Source organism: Pseudophryne corroboree, unplaced genomic scaffold, assembly GCF_028390025.1.
Source record: "Pseudophryne corroboree isolate aPseCor3 unplaced genomic scaffold, aPseCor3.hap2 scaffold_541, whole genome shotgun sequence".
Taxonomy (NCBI): domain Eukaryota; kingdom Metazoa; phylum Chordata; class Amphibia; order Anura; family Myobatrachidae; genus Pseudophryne; species Pseudophryne corroboree.
In genome coordinates this window covers 252367-274900 of record NW_026970142.1, presented here as the reverse complement: position 1 = coordinate 274900, position 22534 = coordinate 252367, and the positions used below count along the sequence as shown (strand labels likewise).

The 22534-nt window shown below is 49.7% G+C and overlaps 29 non-coding genes and 2 pseudogenes across 29 annotated transcripts; 29 read left to right on the top strand and 2 right to left on the bottom strand.

Moving 5' to 3' along the window:
• Nucleotides 1-293: 293 nt before the first annotated feature.
• LOC135032216 (U1 spliceosomal RNA) lies at nt 294-457 on the top strand. The gene has a single exon (XR_010227765.1). It is a non-coding gene; the product is annotated as a U1 spliceosomal RNA (small nuclear RNA).
• Nucleotides 458-609: 152 nt separating this feature from the next.
• Nucleotides 610-751, top strand: LOC135032173 (U1 spliceosomal RNA; annotated as a pseudogene).
• A 692-nt stretch (nt 752-1443) lies between these two features.
• On the top strand, nt 1444-1607 carry LOC135032130 (U1 spliceosomal RNA). The gene has a single exon (XR_010227685.1). It is a non-coding gene; the product is annotated as a U1 spliceosomal RNA (small nuclear RNA).
• Nucleotides 1608-1759: 152 nt separating this feature from the next.
• LOC135032244 (U1 spliceosomal RNA) lies at nt 1760-1922 on the top strand. The gene has a single exon (XR_010227790.1). It is a non-coding gene; the product is annotated as a U1 spliceosomal RNA (small nuclear RNA).
• Nucleotides 1923-2596: 674 nt separating this feature from the next.
• On the top strand, nt 2597-2760 carry LOC135032321 (U1 spliceosomal RNA). The gene has a single exon (XR_010227863.1). It is a non-coding gene; the product is annotated as a U1 spliceosomal RNA (small nuclear RNA).
• Nucleotides 2761-3732: 972 nt separating this feature from the next.
• Nucleotides 3733-3896, top strand: LOC135032320 (U1 spliceosomal RNA). Its single transcript, XR_010227862.1, has one exon. It is a non-coding gene; the product is annotated as a U1 spliceosomal RNA (small nuclear RNA).
• Nucleotides 3897-4868: 972 nt separating this feature from the next.
• LOC135032174 (U1 spliceosomal RNA) lies at nt 4869-5034 on the top strand. Its single transcript, XR_010227727.1, has one exon. It is a non-coding gene; the product is annotated as a U1 spliceosomal RNA (small nuclear RNA).
• A 152-nt stretch (nt 5035-5186) lies between these two features.
• On the top strand, nt 5187-5349 carry LOC135032179 (U1 spliceosomal RNA). The gene has a single exon (XR_010227732.1). It is a non-coding gene; the product is annotated as a U1 spliceosomal RNA (small nuclear RNA).
• Nucleotides 5350-6020: 671 nt separating this feature from the next.
• On the top strand, nt 6021-6184 carry LOC135032318 (U1 spliceosomal RNA). The gene has a single exon (XR_010227860.1). It is a non-coding gene; the product is annotated as a U1 spliceosomal RNA (small nuclear RNA).
• A 152-nt stretch (nt 6185-6336) lies between these two features.
• On the top strand, nt 6337-6499 carry LOC135032208 (U1 spliceosomal RNA). The gene has a single exon (XR_010227758.1). It is a non-coding gene; the product is annotated as a U1 spliceosomal RNA (small nuclear RNA).
• A 671-nt stretch (nt 6500-7170) lies between these two features.
• LOC135032189 (U1 spliceosomal RNA) lies at nt 7171-7335 on the top strand. The gene has a single exon (XR_010227742.1). It is a non-coding gene; the product is annotated as a U1 spliceosomal RNA (small nuclear RNA).
• A 152-nt stretch (nt 7336-7487) lies between these two features.
• LOC135032222 (U1 spliceosomal RNA) lies at nt 7488-7650 on the top strand. The gene has a single exon (XR_010227771.1). It is a non-coding gene; the product is annotated as a U1 spliceosomal RNA (small nuclear RNA).
• A 674-nt stretch (nt 7651-8324) lies between these two features.
• Nucleotides 8325-8488, top strand: LOC135032341 (U1 spliceosomal RNA). Its single transcript, XR_010227883.1, has one exon. It is a non-coding gene; the product is annotated as a U1 spliceosomal RNA (small nuclear RNA).
• A 152-nt stretch (nt 8489-8640) lies between these two features.
• Nucleotides 8641-8803, top strand: LOC135032178 (U1 spliceosomal RNA). Its single transcript, XR_010227731.1, has one exon. It is a non-coding gene; the product is annotated as a U1 spliceosomal RNA (small nuclear RNA).
• Nucleotides 8804-9477: 674 nt separating this feature from the next.
• Nucleotides 9478-9641, top strand: LOC135032153 (U1 spliceosomal RNA). Its single transcript, XR_010227707.1, has one exon. It is a non-coding gene; the product is annotated as a U1 spliceosomal RNA (small nuclear RNA).
• A 152-nt stretch (nt 9642-9793) lies between these two features.
• On the top strand, nt 9794-9956 carry LOC135032205 (U1 spliceosomal RNA). The gene has a single exon (XR_010227755.1). It is a non-coding gene; the product is annotated as a U1 spliceosomal RNA (small nuclear RNA).
• Nucleotides 9957-10630: 674 nt separating this feature from the next.
• Nucleotides 10631-10794, top strand: LOC135032152 (U1 spliceosomal RNA). Its single transcript, XR_010227706.1, has one exon. It is a non-coding gene; the product is annotated as a U1 spliceosomal RNA (small nuclear RNA).
• A 152-nt stretch (nt 10795-10946) lies between these two features.
• LOC135032192 (U1 spliceosomal RNA) lies at nt 10947-11109 on the top strand. Its single transcript, XR_010227745.1, has one exon. It is a non-coding gene; the product is annotated as a U1 spliceosomal RNA (small nuclear RNA).
• Nucleotides 11110-11775: 666 nt separating this feature from the next.
• Nucleotides 11776-11939, top strand: LOC135032138 (U1 spliceosomal RNA). Its single transcript, XR_010227693.1, has one exon. It is a non-coding gene; the product is annotated as a U1 spliceosomal RNA (small nuclear RNA).
• Nucleotides 11940-12091: 152 nt separating this feature from the next.
• Nucleotides 12092-12254, top strand: LOC135032203 (U1 spliceosomal RNA). Its single transcript, XR_010227753.1, has one exon. It is a non-coding gene; the product is annotated as a U1 spliceosomal RNA (small nuclear RNA).
• A 674-nt stretch (nt 12255-12928) lies between these two features.
• LOC135032164 (U1 spliceosomal RNA) lies at nt 12929-13092 on the top strand. Its single transcript, XR_010227718.1, has one exon. It is a non-coding gene; the product is annotated as a U1 spliceosomal RNA (small nuclear RNA).
• Nucleotides 13093-13244: 152 nt separating this feature from the next.
• LOC135032188 (U1 spliceosomal RNA) lies at nt 13245-13407 on the top strand. Its single transcript, XR_010227741.1, has one exon. It is a non-coding gene; the product is annotated as a U1 spliceosomal RNA (small nuclear RNA).
• A 674-nt stretch (nt 13408-14081) lies between these two features.
• LOC135032140 (U1 spliceosomal RNA) lies at nt 14082-14245 on the top strand. Its single transcript, XR_010227695.1, has one exon. It is a non-coding gene; the product is annotated as a U1 spliceosomal RNA (small nuclear RNA).
• A 152-nt stretch (nt 14246-14397) lies between these two features.
• Nucleotides 14398-14560, top strand: LOC135032200 (U1 spliceosomal RNA). The gene has a single exon (XR_010227751.1). It is a non-coding gene; the product is annotated as a U1 spliceosomal RNA (small nuclear RNA).
• Nucleotides 14561-15234: 674 nt separating this feature from the next.
• LOC135032325 (U1 spliceosomal RNA) lies at nt 15235-15398 on the top strand. Its single transcript, XR_010227867.1, has one exon. It is a non-coding gene; the product is annotated as a U1 spliceosomal RNA (small nuclear RNA).
• Nucleotides 15399-15550: 152 nt separating this feature from the next.
• LOC135032243 (U1 spliceosomal RNA) lies at nt 15551-15711 on the top strand. The gene has a single exon (XR_010227789.1). It is a non-coding gene; the product is annotated as a U1 spliceosomal RNA (small nuclear RNA).
• Nucleotides 15712-16385: 674 nt separating this feature from the next.
• LOC135032161 (U1 spliceosomal RNA) lies at nt 16386-16549 on the top strand. Its single transcript, XR_010227715.1, has one exon. It is a non-coding gene; the product is annotated as a U1 spliceosomal RNA (small nuclear RNA).
• Nucleotides 16550-16701: 152 nt separating this feature from the next.
• On the top strand, nt 16702-16864 carry LOC135032202 (U1 spliceosomal RNA). Its single transcript, XR_010227752.1, has one exon. It is a non-coding gene; the product is annotated as a U1 spliceosomal RNA (small nuclear RNA).
• Nucleotides 16865-17688: 824 nt separating this feature from the next.
• LOC135032177 (U1 spliceosomal RNA) lies at nt 17689-17851 on the bottom strand. The gene has a single exon (XR_010227730.1). It is a non-coding gene; the product is annotated as a U1 spliceosomal RNA (small nuclear RNA).
• A 152-nt stretch (nt 17852-18003) lies between these two features.
• Nucleotides 18004-18167, bottom strand: LOC135032162 (U1 spliceosomal RNA). The gene has a single exon (XR_010227716.1). It is a non-coding gene; the product is annotated as a U1 spliceosomal RNA (small nuclear RNA).
• A 3497-nt stretch (nt 18168-21664) lies between these two features.
• On the top strand, nt 21665-21843 carry LOC135032254 (U1 spliceosomal RNA; annotated as a pseudogene).
• Nucleotides 21844-22534: the final 691 nt, after the last annotated feature.

Below are 22534 nucleotides of genomic sequence, written 5' to 3'. Positions count from 1 at the left end.
GTTGCATTTGGTTTGTTGTTTGACCCACTGCTTGGATGACATCACCGTATGCAAATCCATCTGCTGCAGGCCTTCCCCCAGGAATGCTTGCACTAGTTGTTGCATTTGGTTTGTTGTTTGGGGGTGCTTCATTATTAGGCAGCCTTCTGCCCTCCCATGTTCATCTGAAAATTTGTGTTCTCCCTGCAGTTGTTGTCCCCAGATGAGAGTTCCCTTGTGCTGCCTCAGTTGAATCTCCTTTACTTGACAGAGATGTGCCTGAGCAGCGGCCCTCCCCAGCCCTATCCCAAATCATACTTATTTTGCATAGGAGATACCATGGTCATGAAGATTGTTCTCCCAGGGTGAGGTTCATTCATTGCATTCTGGGTATGCTGACCCCTGTGATTTCCCCAAATGTGGGAAACTCGACTGCATTATTTGTGGTAGTGGGGGACTGTGTTTGTGCTTTCCTCTGGTCAGCTCTGGTAAAAGTCAGATTTATTTGTCTCAGATCTTCCTCTAGCCTTGTTCTTCTTTCGAGAGTTCCCTTGTGCTGCCTCAGTTGGATCTCCTTCACTTGACAGGGGGGTACCCGAGCAGCGACCCTCCCCAGCTCTAGCCCAACTTCTACTTACCTGGCAGGTGAGATACTATGATCATGTAGGTGCTTCTCCCAGGGCAAGGCTCACCCATTGCACTCTGGGTGTGCTGCTCCTGCGATTTCCCCAAATGTGGGAAACTTGACTGCATAATTTGTGTTTCCCCTGGTCGGCTCTCATATAATTCAGATCTCTTTGTCTCAGGTCTCTCTCCAGCCTAGTTTGCTGTCTGTTTCAACTTCTCTTTTCTTGAGCCGCTCCCTTCTATGCCCTTGCGCACTATCCTGACTTCTCCCGTCTGCTTACTTTGTGCCTTCCAATGCACAATGCAAACTACAGGTAGTGCTGCAGGGCCCACACCCTTTTACTTGCCGTTCAGAGCAGCTCTGGAGCTGTTACAGTGCCCAGCTGCTGCAAGAAATCAGCTTGAATGCTTCAGGGGCTGGGGCATAGCCAACATGAGCCCCACACCGAAGGAGGGTGGAGGTGTTTAATGCGAACTAGGGGTCATCCAAGCGCCGCAAAAGGCCGCCATGCCCTGCACGCCCCTTTTCTCTTTTCATATGCAGACGAGGGTTGAAGCCAACTTTGACCCACTGCTTGGATGACATCACCATATGCAAATCCATCTGCTGCAGGCCTTCCCCCAGGAATGCTTGTACTAGTTGTTGCATTTGGTTTGTTGTTTGGGGGTGCTTCAGTATTAGGCAGCCTTCTGCCCTCCCATGTTTATCTGGAAATATGTGTTCTCCCTGCAGTTGTTGTCCCCAGATGAGAGTTCCCTTGTGCTGCCTCAGTTGAATCTCCTTTACTTGACAGAGATGTGCCTGAGCAGCGGCCCTCCCCAGCCCTATCCAAAATCATACTTATTTTGCATAGGCGATACCATGGTCATGAAGATTGTTCTCCCAGGGTGAGGTTCATTCATTGCATTCTGGGTATGCTGACCCCTGTGATTTCCCCAAATGTGGGAAACTCGACTGCATTATTTGTGGTAGTGGGGGACTGTGTTTGTGCTTTCCTCTGGACAGCTCTGGTAAAAGTCAGATTTATTTGTCTCAGATCTTCCTCTAGCCTTGTTCTTCTTTCGAGAGTTCCCTTGTGCTGCCTCAGTTGGATCTCTTTCACTTGACAGGGGGGTGCCAGAGCAGCGACCCTCCTCAGCTCTAGCCCAACTCCTACTTACCTGCCAGGTGAGATACTTTGATCATGAAGGTGCTTCTCCCAGGGCAAGGCTCACCCATTGCACTCTGGGTGTGGTGCCCCTGCGATTTCCCCAAATGTGGGAAGCTTGACTGCATAATTTGTGTTTCCCCTGGTCAGCTCTCGTATAATTCAGATCTCTTTGTCTCAGGTCTCTCTCCAGCCTAGTTTGCTGTCTGTTTCCACTTCTTTTTTCATGAGCCCCTCCCTTTAATACCCTTGTGCACTATCCTGACTTCTCCTCCTGTCTGCTTACTTTGTGCCTTCCAATGCACAATGCAAACTACAGGTAGTGCTGCAGGGCCCACACCCTTTTACTTGCCGTACAGAGCAGCTCTGGAGCTGTTACAGTGCCCAGCTGCTGCAAGAAATCAGCTTGAATGCTTCAGGGGCTGGGGCATAGCCAACATGAGCCCCACACCGAAGGAGGGTGGAGGTGTTTAATGTGAACTAGGGGTCATCCAAGCGCCGCAAAAGGCCGCCATGCCCTGCACGCCCCTTTTCTCTTTTCATATGCAGACGAGGGTTGAAGCCAACTTTGACCCACTGCTTGGATGACATCACCGTATGCAAATCCATCTGCTGCAGGCCTTCCCCCAGGAATGCTTGCACTAGTTGTTGCATTTGGTTTGTTGTTTGGGGGTGCTTCAGTATTAAGCAGCCTTCTGCCCTCCCATGTTCATCTGAAAATATGTGTTCTCCCTGCAGTTGTTGTCCCCAGATGAGAGTTCCCTTGTGCTGCCTCAGTTGAATCTCCTTTACTTGACAGAGATGTGCCTGAGCAGCGGCCCTCCCCAGCCCTATCCCAAATCATACTTATTTTGCATAGGAGATACCATGGTCATGAAGATTGTTCTCCCAGGGTGAGGTTCATTCATTGTATTCTGGGTATGCTGACCCCTGTGATTTCCCCAAATGTGGGAAACTCGACTGCATTATTTGTGGTAGTGGGGGACTGTGTTTGTGCTTTCCTCTGGTCAGCTCTGGTAAAAGTCAGATTTATTTGTCTCAGATCTTCCTCTAGCCTTGTTCTTCTTTCGAGAGTTCCCTTGTGCTGCCTCAGTTGGATCTCTTTCACTTGACAGGGGGGTGCCCGAGCAGCGACCCTCCCCAGCTCTAGCCCAACTCCTACTTACCTGCCAGGTGAGATACTATGATCATGAAGGTGCTTCTCCCAGGGCAAGGCTCACCCATTGCACTCTGATTTCCCCAAATGTGGGAAGCTTGACTGCATAATTTGTGTTTCCCCTGGTCGGCTCTCGTATAATTCAGATCTCTTTGTCTCAGGTCTCTCTCCAGCCTAATTTGCTGTCTGTTTCCACTTCTTTTTTCATGAGCCCCTCCCTTTTATACCCTTGTGCACTATCCTGACTTCTCCTCCTGTCTGCTTTCTTTGTGCCTTCCAATGCACAATGCAAACTACAGGTAGTGCTGCAGGGCCCACACCCTTTTACTTGCCGTACAGAGCAGCTCTGGAGCTGTTACAGTGCCCAGCTGCTGCAAGAAATCAGCTTGAATGCTTCAGGGGCTGGGGCATAGCCAACATGAGCCCCACACCGAAGGAGGGTGGAGGTGTTTAATGCGAACTAGGGGTCATCCAAGCGTCGCAAAAGGCCGCCATGCCCTGCACGCCCCTTTTCTCTTTTCATATGCAGACGAGGGTTGAAGCCAACTTTGACCCACTGCTTGGATGACATCACCGTATGCAAATCCATCTGCTGCAGGCCTTCCCCCAGGAATGCTTGCACTAGTTGTTGCATTTGGTTTGTTGTTTGGGGGTGCTTCAGTATTAAGCAGCCTTCTGCCCTCCCATGTTCATCTGAAAATATGTGTTCTCCCTGCAGTTGTTGTCCCCAGATGAGAGTTCCCTTGTGCTGCCTCAGTTGAATCTCCTTTACTTGACAGAGATGTGCCTGAGCAGCGGCCCTCCCCAGCCCTATCCCAAATCATACTTATTTTGCATAGGAGATACCATGGTCATGAAGATTGTTCTCCCAGGGTGAGGTTCATTCATTGTATTCTGGGTATGCTGACCCCTGTGATTTCCCCAAATGTGGGAAACTCGACTGCATTATTTGTGGTAGTGGGGGACTGTGTTTGTGCTTTCCTCTGGTCAGCTCTGGTAAAAGTCAGATTTATTTGTCTCAGATCTTCCTCTAGCCTTGTTCTTCTTTCGAGAGTTCCCTTGTGCTGCCTCAGTTGGATCTCTTTCACTTGACAGGGGGGTGCCCGAGCAGCGACCCTCCCCAGCTCTAGCCCAACTCCTACTTACCTGCCAGGTGAGATACTATGATCATGAAGGTGCTTCTCCCAGGGCAAGGCTCACCCATTGCACTCTGATTTCCCCAAATGTGGGAAGCTTGACTGCATAATTTGTGTTTCCCCTGGTCGGCTCTCGTATAATTCAGATCTCTTTGTCTCAGGTCTCTCTCCAGCCTAATTTGCTGTCTGTTTCCACTTCTTTTTTCATGAGCCCCTCCCTTTTATACCCTTGTGCACTATCCTGACTTCTCCTCCTGTCTGCTTTCTTTGTGCCTTCCAATGCACAATGCAAACTACAGGTAGTGCTGCAGGGCCCACACCCTTTTACTTGCCGTACAGAGCAGCTCTGGAGCTGTTACAGTGCCCAGCTGCTGCAAGAAATCAGCTTGAATGCTTCAGGGGCTGGGGCATAGCCAACATGAGCCCCACACCGAAGGAGGGTGGAGGTGTTTAATGCGAACTAGGGGTCATCCAAGCGTCGCAAAAGGCCGCCATGCCCTGCACGCCCCTTTTCTCTTTTCATATGCAGACGAGGGTTGAAGCCAACTTTGACCCACTGCTTGGATGACATCACCGTATGCAAATCCATCTGCTGCAGGCCTTCCCCCAGGAATGCTTGCACTAGTTGTTGCATTTGGTTTGTTGTTTGGGGGTGCTTCAGTATTAGGCAGCCTTCTGCCCTCCCATGTTCATCTGAAAATATGTGTTCTCCCTGCAGTTGTTGTCCCCAGATGAGAGTTCCCTTGTGCTGCCTCAGTTGAATCTCCTTTACTTGACAGAGATGTGCATGAGCAGCGGCCCTCCCCAGCCCTATCCCAAATCATACTTATTTTGCATAGGAGATACCATGGTCATGAAGATTACTCTCCCAGGGTGAGGTTCATTCATTGCATTCTGAGTATGCTGACCCCTGTGATTTCCCCAAATGTGGGAAACGCGACTGCTTTATTTGTTGGTAGTGGGGGGACTGTGTTTGTGCTTTCTTCTGGTCAGCTCTGGTAAAAGTCAGATTTCTTTGTCTCAGATCTTCCTCTAGCCTTGTTCTTCTTTCGAGAGTTCCTTTGTGCTGCCTCAGTTGGATCTCCTTCACTTGACAGGGGGGTGCCCGAGCAGCGACCCTCCCCAGCTCTTGCCCAACTCCTACTTACCTGCCAGGTGAGATACTATGATCATGAAGGTGCTTCTCCCAGGGCAAGGCTCACCCATTGCACTCTGGGTGTGCTGCCCCTGCGATTTCCCCAAATGTGGGAAACTTGACTGCATAATTTGTGTTTCCCCTGGTCGGCTCTCGTATAATTCAGATCTCTTTGTCTCAGGTCTCTCTCCAGCCTAGTTTGCTGTCTGTTTCCACTTCTCTTTTCTTGAGCCGCTCCCTTCTATGCCCTTGCGCACTATCCTGACTTCTCCCGTCTGCTTACTTTGTGCCTTCCTACGCACAATGCGAACTACAGGTAGTGCTGCAGGGCCCACACCCTTTTAGTTGCCTTACAGAGCAGCTCTGGAGCTGTTACAGTGCCCAGCTGCTGCAAGAAATCAGCTTGAATGCTTCAGGGGCTGGGGCATAGCCAACATGAGCCCCACACCGAAGGAGGGTGGAGGTGTTTAATGCGAACTAGGGGTCATCCAAGCGCCGCAAAAGGCCGCCATGCCCTGCATAACCCTTTTCTCTTTTCATATGCAGATGAGGGTTCCAGCCAACTTTGGCCCACTGCTTGGATGACATCACCGTATGCAAATCCGTCTTCTGCAGACCTTCACCCAGGAATGCTTTTACTAGTTGTTGCATTTGGTTTGTTGTTTGGGGGTGCTTCAGTATTAGGCAGCCTTCTGTCCTCCCATGTTCATCTGAAAATATGTGTTCTCCCTGCAGTTGTTGTCCCCAGATGAGAGTTCCCTTGTGCTGCCTCAGTTGAATCTCCTTTACTTGACAGAGATGTGCCTGAGCAGCGGCCCTCCCCAGCCCTATCCCAAATCATACTTATTTTGCATAGGAGATACCATGGTCATGAAGATTGTTCTCCCAGGGTGAGGTTCATTCATTGCATTCTGGGTATGCTGACCCCTGTGATTTCCCCAAATTTGGGAAACTCGACTGCATTATTTGTGGTAGTGGGGGACTGTGTTTGTGCTTTCCTCTGGTCAGCTCTGGTAAAAGTCAGATTTCTTTGTCTCAGATCTTCCTCTAGCCTTGTTCTTCTTTCGAGAGTTTCCTTGTGCTGCCTCAGTTGGATCTCCTTCACTTGACAGGGGGGTGCCCGAGCAGCGACCCTCCCAAGCTCTAGCCCAACTCCTACTTACCTGCCAGGTGAGATACTATAATCAGGAAGGTGCTTCTCCCAGGGCAAGGCTCACCCATTGCACTCTGGGTGTGCTGCTCCTGCGATTTCCCCAAATGTGGGAAACTTGACTGCATAATTTGTGTTTCCCCTGGTCGGCTCTCGTATAATTCAGATCTCTTTGTCTCAGGTCTCTCTCCAGCCTAGTTTGCTGTCTGTTTCAACTTCTCTTTTCTTGAGCCGCTCCCTTCTATGCCCTTGCGCACTATCCTGACTTCTCCCGTCTGCTTACTTTGTGCCTTCCAATGCACAATGTAAACTACAGGTAGTGCTGCAGGGCCCACACCCTTTTACTTGCCGTTCAGAGCAGCTCTGGAGCTGTTACAGTGCCCAGCTTCTGCAATAAATCAGCTTGAATGCTTCAGGGGATGGGGCATGGCCAACATGAGCCCCACACCAAAGGAGGGTGGGGGTGTTTAATGCGAACTAGGGGTCATCCAAGCACCGCAAAAGGCCGCCATGCCCTGCACGCCCCTTTTCTCTTTTCATATGCAGATGAGGGTTGAAGCCAACTTTGACCCACTGCTTGGATGACATCACCGTATGCAAATCCGTCTTCTGCAGAACTTACCCCAGGAATGCTTGCACTAGTTGTTGCATTTGGTTTGTTGTTTGGGGGTGCTTCAGTATTAGGCAGCCTTCTGCCCTCCCATGTTCATCTGAAAATATGTGTTCTCCCTGCAGTTGTTGTCCCCAGATGAGAGTTCCCTTGTGCTGCCTCAGTTGAATCTCCTTTACTTGACAGAGATGTGCATGAGCAGCGGCCCTCCCCAGCCCTATCCCAAATCATACTTATTTTGCATAGGAGATACCATGGTCATGAAGATTACTCTCCCAGGGTGAGGTTCATTCATTGCATTCTGGGTATGCTGACCCCTGTGATTTCCCCAAATGTGGGAAACGCGACTGCTTTATTTGTTGGTAGTGGGGGACTGTGTTTGTGTTTTCCTCTGGTCAGCTCTGGTAAAAGTCAAATTTCTTTGTCTCAGATCTTCCTCTAGCCTTGTTCTTCTTTCGAGAGTTTCCTTGTGCTGCCTCAGTTGGATCTCCTTCACTTGACAGGGGGGTGCCCGAGCAGCGACCCTCCCCAGCTCTAGCCCAACTCCTACTTACCTGCCAGGTGAGATACTATGATCATGAAGGTGCTTCTCCCAGGGCAAGGCTCACCCATTGCACTCTGGGTGTGCTGCCCCTGCGATTTCCCCAAATGTTGGAAACTTGACTGCATAATTTGTGTTTCCCCTGGTCAGGTCTCGTATAATTCAGATCTCTTTGTCTCAGGTCTCTCTCCAGCCTAGTTTGCTGTCTGTTTCAACTTCTCTTTTCTTGAGCCGCTCCCTTTTATACCCTTGTGCACTATCCTGACTTCTCCTCCTGTCTGCTTACTTTGTGCCTTCCAATGCGCAATGCAAACTACAGGTAGTGCTGCAGGGCCCACACCCTTTTACTTGCCTAACAGAACAGCTCTGGAGCTGTTACAGTGCCAAGCTGCTGCAAGAAATCAGCTTGAATGCTTCAGGGGATGGGGCATGGCCAACATGAGCCCCACACCGAAGGAGGGTGGGGGTGTTTAATGCGAACTAAGGGTCATCCAAGCGCCGCAAAAGGCCGCCATGCCCTGCATACCCCTTTTCTCTTTTCATATGCAGATGAGGGTTCCAGCCAACTTTGGCCCACTGCTTGGATGACATCACCGTATGCAATTCCGTCTTCTGCAGAACTTCCCCCAGGAATGCTTGTACTAGTTGTTGCATTTGGTTTGTTGTTTGGGGGTGCTTCAGTATTAGGCAGCCTTCTGCCCTCCCATGTTCATCTGAAAATATGTGTTCTCCCTGCAGTTGTTGTCGCCAGATGAGAGTTTCCTTGTGCTGCCTCAGTTGAATCTCCTTTACTTGACAGAGATGTGCATGAGCAGCGGCCCTCCCCAGCCCTATCCCAAATCATACTTATTTTGCATAGGAGATACCATGGTCATGAAGATTGTTCTCCCAGGGTGAGGTTCATTCATTGCATTTTGGGTATGCTGACCCCTGTGATTTCCCCAAATGTGGGAAACTCGACTGCATTATTTGTGGTAGTGGGGGACTGTGTTTGTGCTTTCCTCTGGTCAGCTCTGGAAAAAGTCAGATTTCTTTGTCTCAGATCTTCCTCTAGCCTTGTTCTTCTTTCGAGAGTTCCCTTGTGCTGCCTCAGTTGGATCTCTTTCACTTGACAGGGGGGTGCCCGAACAGCGACTTTCCCCAGCTCTAGCCCAACTCCTACTTACCTGCCAGGTGAGATACTATGATCATGAAGGTGCTTCTCCCAGGGCAAGGCTCACCCATTGCACTCTGGGTGTGCTGCCCCTGCGATTTCCCCAAATGTGGGAAACTTGACTGCATAATTTGTGTTTCCCCTGGTCGGCTCTCGTATAATTCAGATCTCTTTGTCTCAGGTCTCTCTCCAGCCTAGTTTGCTGTCTGTTTCCACTTCTCTTTTCTTCAGCCGCTCCCTTCTATACCCTTGTGCACTATCCTGACTTCTCCTCCCATCTGCTTACTTTGTGCCTTCCAATGCACAATGCAAACTACAGGTAGTGCTGCAGGGCCCACACCCTTTTACTTGCCTTACAGAGCAGCTCTGGAGCTGTTACAGTGCCCAGCTGCTGCAAGAAATCAGCTTGAATGCTTCAGGGGATGGGGCATGGCCAACATGAGCCCCACACCAAAGGAGGGTGGAGGTGTTTAATGCGAACTAGGGGTCATCCAAGCACCGCAAAAGGCCGCCATGCCCTGCACGCCCCTTTTCTCTTTTCATATGCAGATGAGGGTTGAAGCCAACTTTGACCCACTGCTTGTATGACATCACCGTATGCAAATCCGTCTTCTGCAGAACTTCCCCCAGGAATGCTTGGACTAGTTGTTGCATTTGGTTTGTTGTTTGGGGGTGCTTCAGTATTAGGCAGCCTTCTGCCCTCCCATGTTCATCTGAAAATATGTGTTCTCCCTGCAGTTGTTGTCCCCAGATGAAAGTTCCCTTGTGCTGCCTCAGTTGAATCTCCTTTACTTGACAGAGATGTGCATGAGCAGCGGCCCTCCCCAGCCCTATTCCAAATCATACTTATTTTGCATAGGAGATACCATGGTCATGAAGATTTTTCTCCCAGGGTGAGGTTCATTCATTGCATTTTGGGTATGCTGACCCCTGTGATTTCCCCAAATGTGGGAAACTTGACTGCATTATTTGTGGTAGTGGGAGACTGTGTTTGTGCTTTCCTCTGGTCAGCTCTGGTAAAAGTCAGATTTCTTTGTCTCAGATTTTCCTTTAGCCTTGTTCTTCTTTCGAGAGTTCCCTTGTGCTGCCTCAGTTGGATCTCCTTCACTTTACAGGGGGGTACCCGAGCAGCGACCCTCCCCAGCTCTAGCCCAACTCCTACTTACCTGCCAGGTGAGATACTATGATCATGAAGGTGCTTCTCCCAGGGCAAGGCTCACCCATTGTACTCTGGGTGTGCTGCTCCTGCGATTTCCCCAAATGTGGGAAACTTGACTGCATAATTTGTGTTTCCCCTGGTCGGCTCTCGTATAATTCAGATCTCTTTGTCACAGGTCTCTCTCCAGCCTAGTTTGCTGTCTATTTCCACTTCTCTTTTCTTCAGCCGCTCCCTTCTATACCCTTGTGCACTATCCTGACTTCTCCTCCCGTCTGCTTACTTTGTGCCTTCCAATGCACAATGCAAACTACAGGTAGTGCTGCAGGGCCCACACCCTTTTACTTGCCTTACAGAGCAGCTCTGGAGCTGTTACAGTGCCCAGCTGCTGCAAGAAATCAGCTTGAATGCTTCAGGGGATGGGGCATGGCCAACATGAGCCCCACACCAAAGGAGGGTGGAGGTGTTTAATGCGAACTAGGGGTCATCCAAGCACCGCAAAAGGCCGCCATGCCCTGCACGCCCCTTTTCTCTTTTCATATGCAGATGAGGGTTGAAGCCAACTTTGACCCACTGCTTGGATGACATCACCGTATGCAAATCCGTCTTCTGCAGAACTTCCCCCAGGAATGCTTGCACTAGTTGTTGCATTTGGTTTGTTGTTTGGGGGTGCTTCAGTATTAGGCAGCCTTCTGCCCTCCCATGTTCATCTGAAAATATGTGTTCTCCCTGCAGTTGTTGTCCCAAGATGAGAGTTCCCTTGTGCTGCCTCAGTTGAATCTCCTTTACTTGACAGAGATGTGCATGAGCAGCGGCCCTCCCCAGCCCTATTCCAAATCATACTTATTTTGCATAGGAGATACCATGGTCATGAAGATTTTTCTCCCAGGGTGAGGTTCATTCATTGCATTTTGGGTATGCTGACCCCTGTGATTTCCCCAAATGTGGGAAACTTGACTGCATTATTTGTGGTAGTGGGAGACTGTGTTTGTGCTTTCCTCTGGTCAGCTCTGGTAAAAGTCAGATTTCTTTGTCTCAGATTTTCCTTTAGCCTTGTTCTTCTTTCGAGAGTTCCCTTGTGCTGCCTCAGTTGGATCTCCTTCACTTTACAGGGGGGTACCCGAGCAGCGACCCTCCCCAGCTCTAGCCCAACTCCTACTTACCTGCCAGGTGAGATACTATGATCATGAAGGTGCTTCTCCCAGGGCAAGGCTCACCCATTGTACTCTGGGTGTGCTGCTCCTGCAATTTCCCCAAATGTGGGAAACTTGACTGCATAATTTGTGTTTCCCCTGGTCGGCTCTCGTATAATTCAGATCTCTTTGTCTCAGGTCTCTCTCCAGCCTAGTTTGCTGTCTGTTTCCACTTCTCTTTTCTTCAGCCGCTCCCTTCTATACCCTTGTGCACTATCCTGACTTCTCCTCCCGTCTGCTTACTTTGTGCCTTCCAATGCACAATGCAAACTACAGGTAGTGCTGCAGGGCCCACACCCTTTTACTTGCCTTACAGAGCAGCTGTTACAGTGCCCAGCTGCTGCAAGAAATCAGCTTGAATGCTTCAGGGGCTGGGGCATAGCCAACATGAGCCCCACACCGAAGGAGGGTGGAGGTGTTTAATGCAAACTAGGGGTCAGACAAGCGCCGCAAAAGGCCACCATGCCCTGCACGCCCCTTTTCTGTTTTCATATGCAGACGAGGGTTGAAGCCAACTTTGACCCACTGCTTGGATGACATCACCATATGCAAATCCATCTGCGGCAGGCCTTCCCCCAGGAATGCTTGCACTAGTTGTTGCATTTGGTTTGTTGTTTGGGGGTGCTTCAGTATTAGGCAGCCTTCTGCCCTCCCATGTTCATCTGAAAATATGTGTTCTCCCTGCAGTTGTTGTCCCAAGATGAGAGTTCCCTTTTGCTGCCTCAGTTGAATCTCCTTTACTTGACAGAGATGTGCATGAGCAGCGGCCCTCCCCAGCCCTATTCCAAATCATACTTATTTTGCATAGGAGATACCATGGTCATGAAGATTGTTCTCCCAGGGTGAGGTTCATTCATTGCATTTTGGGTATGCTGACCCCTGTGATTTCCCCAAATGTGGGAAACTTGACTGCATTATTTGTGGTAGTGGGAGACTGTGTTTGTGCTTTCCTCTGGTCAGCTCTGGTAAAAGTCAGATTTCTTTGTCTCAGATTTTCCTTTAGCCTTGTTCTTCTTTCGAGAGTTCCCTTGTGCTGCCTCAGTTGGATCTCCTTCACTTTACAGGGGGGTACCCGAGCAGCGACCCTCCCCAGCTCTAGCCCAACTCCTACTTACCTGCCAGGTGAGATACTATGATCATGAAGGTGCTTCTCCCAGGGCAAGGCTCACCCATTGTACTCTGGGTGTGCTGCTCCTGCGATTTCCCCAAATGTGGGAAACTTGACTGCATAATTTGTGTTTCCCCTGGTCGGCTCTCGTATAATTCAGATCTCTTTGTCTCAGGTCTCTCTCCAGCCTAGTTTGCTGTCTGTTTCCACTTCTCTTTTCTTCAGCCGCTCCCTTCTATACCCTTGTGCACTATCCTGACTTCTCCTCCCGTCTGCTTACTTTGTGCCTTCCAATGCACAATGCAAACTACAGGTAGTGCTGCAGGGCCCACACCCTTTTACTTGCCTTACAGAGCAGCTCTGGAGCTGTTACAGTGCCCAGCTGCTGCAAGAAATCAGCTTGAATGCTTCAGGGGATGGGGCATGGCCAACATGAGCCCCACACCAAAGGAGGGTGGAGGTGTTTAATGCGAACTACGGGTCATCGAAGCACCGCAAAAGGCCGCCATGCCCTGCACGCCCCTTTTCTCTTTTCATATGCAGATGAGGGTTGAAGCCAACTTTGACCCACTGCTTGGATGACATCACCGTATGCAAATCCGTCTTCTGCAGAACTTCCCCCAGGAATGCTTGCACTAGTTGTTGCATTTGGTTTGTTGTTTGGGGGTGCTTCAGTATTAGGCAGCCTTCTGCCCTCCCATGTTCATCTGAAAATATGTGTTCTCCCTGCAGTTGTTGACCCAAGATGAGAGTTCCCTTGTGCTGCCTCAGTTGAATCTCCATTACTTGACAGAGATGTGCATGAGCAGCGGCCCTCCCCAGCCCTATTCCAAATCATGCTTATTTTGCATAGGAGATACCATGGTCATGAAGATTTTTCTCCCAGGGTGAGGTTCATTCATTGCATTTTGGGTATGCTGACCCCTGTGATTTCCCCAAATGTGGGAAACTTGACTGCATTATTTGTGGTAGTGGGAGACTGTGTTTGTGCTTTCCTCTGGTCAGCTCTGGTAAAAGTCAGATTTCTTTGTCTCACATTTTCCTTTAGCCTTGTTCTTCTTTCGAGAGTTCCCTTGTGCTGCCTCAGTTGGATCTCCTTCACTTTACAGGGGGGTACCCGAGCAGCGACCCTCCCCAGCTCTAGCCCAACTCCTACTTACCTGCCAGGTGAGATACTATGATCATGAAGGTGCTTCTCCCTGGGCAAGGCTCACCCATTGTACTCTGGGTGTGCTGCTCCTGCAATTTCCCCAAATGTGGGAAACTTGACTGCATAATTTGTGTTTCCCCTGGTCGGCTCTCGTATAATTCAGATCTCTCTGTCTCAGGTCTCTCTCCAGCCTAGTTTGCTGTCTGTTTCCACTTCTCTTTTCTTCAGCCGCTCCCTTCTATACCCTTGTGCACTATCCTGACTTCTCCTCCCGTCTGCTTACTTTGTGCCTTCCAATGCACAATGCAAACTACAGGTAGTGCTGCAGGGCCCACACCCTTTTACTTGCCTTACAGAGCAGCTCTGGAGCTGTTACAGTGCCCAGCTGCTGCAAGAAATCAGCTTGAATGCTTCAGGGGCTGGGGCATAGCCAACATGAGCCCCACACCGAAGGAGGGTGGAGGTGTTTAATGCAAACTAGGGGTCAGACAAGCGCCGCAAAAGGCCACCATGCCCTGCACGCCCCTTTTCTGTTTTCATATGCAGACGAGGGTTGAAGCCAACTTTGACCCACTGCTTGGATGACATCACCATATGCAAATCCATCTGCGGCAGGCCTTCCCCCAGGAATGCTTGCACTAGTTGTTGCATTTGGTTTGTTGTTTGGGGGTGCTTCAGTATTAGGCAGCCTTCTGCCCTCCCATGTTCATCTGAAAATATGTGTTCTCCCTGCAGTTGTTGTCCCCAGATGAGAGTTCCCTTGTGCTGCCTCAGTTGAATCTCCTTAACTTGACAGAGATGTGCCTGAGCAGCGGCCCACCCCAGCTCTATCCCAAATCATACTTATTTTGCATAGGAGATACCATGGTCATGAAGATTATTCTCCCAGGGTGAGGTTCATTCATTGCATTCTGGGTATGCTGACCCCTGTGATTTCCCCAAATGTGGGAAACTCGACTGCTTTATTTGTGGTAGTGGGGGACTGTGTTTGTGTTTTCCTCTGGTCAGCTCTGGTAAAAGTCAGATTTCTTTGTTTCAGATCTTCCTCTAGCCTTGTTCTTCTTTTGAGAGTTCCCTTGTGCTGCCTCAGTTGGATCTCCTTCACTTGACAGGGGGGTGCCCGAGCAGAGACCCTCCCCAGCTCTAGCCCAACTCCTACTTACCTGCCAGGTGAGATACTATGATCATGATGGTGCTTCTCCCAGGGCAAGGCTCACCCATTGCACTCTGGGTGTGCTGCCCCTGCGATTTCCCCAAATGTGGGAAACTTGACTGCATAATTTGTGTTTCCCCTGGTCGGCTCTCGTATAATTCAGATCTCTTTGTCTCAGGTCTCTCTCCAGCCTAGTTTGCTGTCTGTTTCCACTTCTCTTTTCTTCAGCCGCTCCCTTCTATACCCTTGTGCACTATCCTGACTTCTCCTCCCGTCTGCTTACTTTGTGCCTTCCAATGCACAATGCAAACTACAGGTGGTGCTGCAGGGCCCACACCCTTTTACTTGCCTTACAGAGCAGCTCTGGAGCTGTTACAGTGCCCAGCTGCTGCAAGAAATCTGCTTGAATGCTTCAGGGGATGGGGCATGGCCAACATGAGCCCCACACCAAAGGAGGGTGGAGGTGTTTAATGCGACCTAGGGGTCATCCAAGCACCGCAAAAGGCCGCCATGCCCTGCACGCCCCTTTTCTCTTTTCATATGCAGATGAGGGTTGAAGCCAACTTTGACCCACTGCTTGGATGACATCACCGTATGCAAATCCGTCTTCTGCAGAACTTCCCCCAGGAATGCTTGCACTAGTTGTTGCATTTGGTTTGTTGTTTGGGGGTGCTTCAGTATTAGGCAGCCTTCTGCCCTCCCATGTTCATCTGAAAATATGTGTTCTCCCTGCAGTTGTTGTCCCCAGATGAGAGTTCCCTTGTGCTGCCTCAGTTGAATCTCCTTTACTTGACAGAGATGTGCATGAGCAGCGGCCCTCCCCAGCCCTATTCCAAATCATACTTATTTTGCATAGGAGATACCATGGTCATGAAGATTGTTCTCCCAGGGTGAGGTTCATTCATTGCATTTTGGGTATGCTGACCCCTGTGATTTCCCCAAATGTGGGAAACTTGACTGCATTATTTGTGGTAGTGGGGGACTGTGTTTGTGCTTTCCTCTGGTCAGCTCTGGTAAAAGTCAGATTTCTTTGTCTCAGATTTTCCTCTAGCCTTGTTCTTCTTTCGAGAGTTCCCTTGTGCTGCCTCAGTTGGATCTCCTTCACTTTACAGGGGGGTACCCGAGCAGCGACCCTCCCCAGCTCTAGCCCAACTCCTACTTACCTGCCAGGTGAGATACTATGATCATGAAGGTGCTTCTCCCAGGGCAAGGCTCACCCATTGCTCTGGGTGTGCTGCTCCTGCGATTTCCCCAAATGTGGGAAACTTGACTGCATAATTTGTGTTTCCCCTGGTCGGCTCTCGTATAATTCAGATCTCTTTGTCTCAGGTCTCTCTCCAGCCTAGTTTGCTGTCTGTTTCCACTTCTCTTTTCTTGAGCCGCTCCCTTCTATGCCCTTGCGCACTATCCTGACTTCTCCTCCTGTCTGCTTACTTTGTGCCTTCCAACGCACAATGCGAACTACAGGTAGTGCTGCAGGGCCCACACCCTTTTACTTGCCTTACAGAGCAGCTCTGGAGCTGTTACAGTGCCCAGCTGCTGCAAGAAATCAGCTTGAATGCTTCAGGGGCTGGGGCATAGCCAACATGAGCCCCACACCAAAGGAGGGTGGAGGTGTTTAATGCAAACTAGGGGTCAGCCAAGCGCCGCAAAAGGCCACCATGCCCTGCACGCCCCTTTTCTCTTTTCATATGCAGACGAGGGTTGAAGCCAACTTTGACCCACTGCTTGGATGACATCACCATATGCAAATCCATCTGCGGCAGGCCTTCCCCCAGGAATGCTTGCACTAGTTGTTGCATTTGGTTTGTTGTTTGGGGGTGCTTCAGTATTAGGCAGCCTTCTGCCCTCCCATGTTCATCTGAAAATATATGTTCTCCCTGCAGTTGTTGTCCCCAGATGAGAGTTCCCTTGTGTTGCCTCAGTTAAATCTCCTTTACTTGACAGAGATGTGCATGAGCAGCGGCCCTCCCCAGCCCTATTCCAAATCATACTTATTTTGCATAGGAGATACCATGGTCATGAAGATTTTTCTCCCAGGGTGAGGTTTATTCATTGCATTTTGGGTATGCTGACCCCTGTGATTTCCCCAAATGTGGGAAACTTGACTGCATTATTTGTGGTAGTGGGAGGCTGTGTTTGTGATTTCTTCTGGTCAGCTCTGGTAAAAGTCAGATTTCTTTGTCTCAGATTTTCCTTTAGCCTTGTTCTTCTTTCGAGAGTTCCCTTGTGCTGCCTCAATTGGATCTCCTTCACTTTACAGGGGGGTACCCGAGCAGCGACCCTCCCCAGCTCTAGCCCAACTCCTACTTACCTGCCAGGTGAGATACTATGATCATGAAGGTGCTTCTCCCAGGGCAAGGCTCACCCATTGTACTCTGGGTGTGCTGCTCCTGCGATTTCCCCAAATGTGGGAAACTTGACTGCATAATTTGTGTTTCCCCTGGTCGGCTCTCGTATAATTCAGATCTCTTTGTCTCAGGTCTCTCTCCAGCCTAGTTTGCTGTCTGTTTCCACTTCTCTTTTCTTCAGCCGCTCCCTTCTATACCCTTGTGCACTATCCTGACTTCTCCTCCCGTCTGCTAACTTTGTGCCTTCCAATGCACAATGCAAACTACAGGTAGTGCTGCAGGGCCCACACCCTTTTACTTGCCTTACAGAGCAGCTCTGGAGCTGTTACAGTGGCCAGCTGCTGCAAGAAATCAGCTTGAATGCTTCAGGGGCTGGGGCATAGCCAACATGAGCCCCACACCGAAGGAGGGTGGAGGTGTTTAATGCAAACTAGGGGTCAGTCAAGCGCCGCAAAAGGCCACCATGCCCTGCACGCCCCTTTTCTGTTTTCATATGCAGACGAGGGTTGAAGCCACCTTTGACCAACTGCTTGGATGACATCACCACAAATCCATCTGCGGCAGGCCTTCCCCCAGGAATGCTTGCACTAGTTGTTGCATTTGGTTTGTTGTTTGGGGGTGCTTCAGTATTAGGCAGCCTTCTGCTCCACCCTCCTTTGGTGTGGGGCTCATGTTGGCCATGTCCCATCCCCTGAAGCATTCAAGCAGATTTCTTGCAGCAGCTGGGCACTGTAACAGCTCCAGAGACGCTCTGTAAGGCAAGTAAAAGGGTGTGGGCCCTGCAGCACTACCTGTAGTTTGCATTGTGCATTGGAAGGCACAAAGTAAGCAGACTGGAGGAGAAGTCAGGATAGTGCACAAGGGTATAGAAGGGAGCGGCTGAAGAAAAGAGAAGTGGAAACAGACAGCAAACTAGGCTGGAGAGAGATCTGAGACAAAGAGATCTGAATTATACGAGAGCCGACCAGGGGAAACACAAATTATGCAGTCAAGTTTCCCACATTTGGGGAAATCGCAGGGGCAGCACACCCAGAGTGCAATGGGTGAGCCTTGCCCTGGGAGAAGCACCTTCATGATCATAGTATCTCACCTGGCAGGTAAGTAGGAGTTGGGCTAGAGCTGGGGAGGGTCGCTGCTCGGGCACCCCCCTGTTAAGTGAAGGAGATCCAACTGAGGCAGCACAAGGGAACTCTCGAAAGAAGAACAAGGCTAAAGGAAAATCTGAAACAAAGAAATCTGACTTTTACCAGAGCTGACCAGAAGAAATCACAAACACAGCCTCCCACTACCACAAATAATGCAGTCGAGTTTCCCACATTTGGGGAAATCACAGGGGTCAGCATACCCAAAATGCAATGAATGAACCTCACCCTGGGAGAAAAATCTTCATGACCATGGTATCTCCTATGCAAAATAAGTATGATTTGGAATAGGGCTGGGGAGGGCCGCTGCTCATGCACATCTCTGTCAAGTAAAGGAGATTCAACTGAGGCAGCACAAGGGAACTCTCATCTTGGGACAACAACTGCAGGGAGAACATATATTTTCAGATGAACATGGGAGGGCAGAAGGCTGCCTAATACTGAAGCACCCCCAAACAACAAACCAAATGCAACAACTAGTGCAAGCATTCCTGGGGGAAGGCCTGCCGCAGATGGATTTGCATATGGTGATGTCATCCAAGCAGTTGGTCAAAGTTGGCTTCAACCCTCGTCTGCATATGAAAAGAGAAAAGGGGCGTGCAGGGCATGGTGGCCTTTTGCGGCGCTTGGCTGACCCCTAGTTTGCATTAAACACCTCCACCCTCCTTTGGTGTGGGGCTCATGTTGGCTATGCCCCAGCCCCTGAAGCATTCAAGCTGAATTCTTGCAGCAGCTGGGCACTGTAACAGCTCCAGAGCTGCTCTGTAAGGCAAGTAAAAGGGTGTGGGCCCTGCAGCACTACCTGTAGTTCGCAGATGGATTTGCCGCCATAGAATGCGCCTGCTGAATCGTGTTACAGATCCAGAGAGCAATAGTCTGCTTTGAAGCAGGGGTGCCAATCTTGTTGGCTGCATACAGGACAAACAGTGCTTCTGTTTTTCTGACTCTAGCCGTTCTGGCCACGTAAATTTTCAAAGCCCTGACCACATCAAGGGACTCGGAATCCTCCAAGTCACGCGTAGCCACAGGCATCACAATAGGTTGGTTCATATGAAAGGATGATTCCACTTTTAGCAGGAATTGAGGACGGGTCTGCAATTCCGCTGCCACCGCGCTACAACCCCGGCCGACGCAATTGCCGGTCTGAGTAAGGTACCAGAATGTGTGTAAATGGACTTTAGGGTAACCTCCTGCTTGCGGTCAGCAGGGTCCCTGATGGTAGCCGTATCCTGGGATGGCAGCGCTACCTTTTTGGATAAGCGTGTCAATGCTTTATCCACCCTAGCGGAGGATTCCCACCGTATCCTGTCCATTGGCGGGAAAGGATACGCCATAAGAATCCTTTTGGGAATCTGCAGCTTTTTGTCTGGAGATTCCCAAGCTTTTTCACATAATTCGTTCAACTCATGTGAGGGGGGAAAGGTTATCTCAGGTTTCTTTCCCTTATACATGTGTACCCTCGTGTCAGGGACAGGGGACTCTGTGATGTGCAAAACATCTTTTAGTGCAATAATCATATATCGAATACATTTAGCCAATTTTGGCTGTAACTTTGCATCATCGTAGTCGACACTGGAGTCAGAATCCGTGTCGGTATCTGTGTCAACTATTTGGGATAGTGGGCGCTTTTGAGACCCCGAAGGTCCTTGCGACATAGGGACAGGCATGGGTTGACTCCCTGACTGTTCCCTAGCTTCAGCTTTGTCTAATCTCTTGTGTAATAAGTTTACATTAGCACTTAAAACATTCCACATATCCATCCAGTCAGGTGTCGGCGTTGTCGATGGAGACACCACATTAATTTGCTCCTGCTCCTCTCTAGGAGAGCCTTCTACCTCAGACATGTCGACACACGTGTACCGACACACCATACACTCAGGGAATCCTCTTATCTGAGGACAGTTCCCCAACAAGGCCCTTTGGAGAGACAGAGAGAGAGAGTATGCCAGCACACACCCCAGCGCTATATGACCCAGGAAAAAAACACAATAATTTTATGTTTACCCAGTAGCGCTGTATTTCCATATATATATGCGCCTAATTATGTGCCCCCCTCTTCTTTAAGACCCTCTTTCTACCGTGGTATAAGCAGGGGAGAGTCCGTGGAGCTTCCCCTCAGCGGTGCTGTGGAGAAAATGGCGCTGGTGAGTGCAGAGGGAGAAGCCCCACCCCCTCAGCGACGGGCTTCTGTCCCGCTCAAATATAGTAAAAAAAAGGCGGGGGCTCTTATATATATATACAGTGCCTAGCTGCATATATATTTATTTTGCCAAAGAGAGGTCTATATTGCTGCCCAGGGCATCCCCCCTGCGCCCTTCACCCTTACACTGACTGCCGTGTGAGAGGTGTATGGGAGCAATGGAGCACAGCTTTACTGCTGTGCGTTACCTCAGTGAAGATCATGAAGTCTTCCGCCGCCTCTGAAGTCTTCTTTTCTTCTCATACTCACCCGGCTTCTATCTTCCGGCTCTGCGAGGGGGACGGCGGCGCGGCGCTGGGACGGACGGCGAGGGTGAGACCTGCGTACCGATCCCTCTGGAGCTAATGCTGTACAGTAGCCTAAGAAGCAGAGCCTATCAACTCACAGAAGTAGGTGTGCATCTCTTCCCTCCGCCCCTCGATGCAGGGAGTCTGTTGCCAGCAGGCTCCCTGAAAATAAAAAAATCTAACAAATATACTTTCTGTCAGGAAACTCAGGAGAGCTCCCTGAAAAGCACCCAGTCTCCTCTGGGCACAGTAGTAAACTGAGGTCTGGAGGAGGGGCATAGAGGGAGGAGCCAGTGCACACCCAGATCTAAAGTCTTTCTTAAAGTGCCCATGTCTCCTGCGGAGCCCGTCTATCCCCCATGGTCCTTACGGAGTCCCCAGCATCCTCTAGGACGTAAGAGAAAAATTATGCTGGCAGAAAAATCCAATTGAGTGATTAAACAGCTCCAGAGCTGCTCTGTAAGGCAAGTAAAAGGGTGTGGGCCCTGCAGCACTACCTGTAGTTTGCATTGTGCATTGGAAGCCTAGTTTGCTGTCTGTTTCCACTTCTTTTTTCTTGAGCCCCTCCCGTCTATACCCTTGTGCACTATCCTGACTTCTCTTCCCGTCTGCTTACTTTGTGCCTTCCAAAGCACAATGCAAACTACAGGTAGTGCTGCAGGGCCCACACCCTTTTACTTGCCTTACAGAGCAGCTCTTGAGCTGTTACAGTGCCCAGCTGCTGCAAGAAATCAGCGTGAATGCTTCAGGGGCTGGGGCATGGCCAACATGAGCCCCACACCGAAGGAGGGTGGGGGTGTTTAATGCGAACTAGGGGTCTCGCACAATGCGAACTACAGGTAGTGCTGCAGGGCCCACACCCTTTTACTTGCCTTACAGAGCAGCTCTGGAGCTGTTACAGTGCCCAGCTGCTGCAAGAAATGTGAACTAGGGGTCATCCAAGTGCCGCAAAAGGCTGCCATGCCCTGCACGCCCCTTTTCTCTTTTCATATGCAGACGAGGGTTGAAGCCAACTTTGACCCACTGCTTGGATGACATCGCCATATGCAAATCCATCTGCTGCAGGCCTTCCCCCAGGAATGCTTGCACTAGTTGTTGCATTTGGTTTGTTGTTTGGGGGTGCTTCAGTATTAGGCAGCCTTCTGCCCTCCCATGTTCATCTGAAAATATGTGTTCTCCCTGCAGTTGTTGTCCCCAGATGAGAGTTCCCTTGTGCTGCCTCAGTTGAATCTCCTTTACTTGACAGAGATGTGCCTGAGCAGCGGCCCTCCCCAGCCCTATCCCAAATCATACTTATTTTGCATAGGAGATACCATGGTCATGAAGACTGTTCTCCCAGGGAGCGGTTCATTCATTGCATTCTGGGTATGCTGACCCCTGTGATTTCCCCAAATGTGGGAAACTCGACTGCATTATTTAATGCGAACTAGGGGTCATCCAAGCACCGCAAAAGGCCGCCATGCCCTGCATACCCCTTTTCTCTTTTCATAAGCAGACGAGGTTTGAAGCCAACTTTGACCCACTGCTTGGATGACATCACTTGCTGCCTTACCAATGAAGCAAGTTTAATTTAATAATAGGTGAAAAACCATCCCTACAAAGGTGTTAATCAGATACTTGGCTTTGTGGACACTTTTCAGAGCACAAATTTGTTAGCATAAAATAAAGCCAGAAAATGAAGAGCTGTTTAATCACTCAATTGGATTTTTCTGCCAGCATATTTCTTTTTCTCTGCAACCCACTGCTAAATTGTGCTTCCTAGCTGTTTTTATAAAATCACTGAATCAAATCTAACTCTGATTACATCAGAGAAGGCCAGGTACCCTACACCATAACAGGGGGTTTGAAATTTTGACTTGTCTACTTAAAGATCACCAAAATCTGATAACAAGGTCAATTAAGTCTCTGGGTGGGATTGAACCACCACCCTTTTGGTTAATAGCCTTACACACTAACTGATTGCGCCACAGCAACACTTTGCAAAAGTCCATACTGACAAAGGCTAATATGCATTCATCTAGAACGATTCCTAGAAACATTTTAAAAAGTCAATAATGTGGAGAGTTTTTGTAAGATGTTTCTTCCATCAACCAATGAAGAAACACATTGGTACTTTCCCATGATGAGTGAGTGCTTCAGGATCTTTTGCACTTACATGT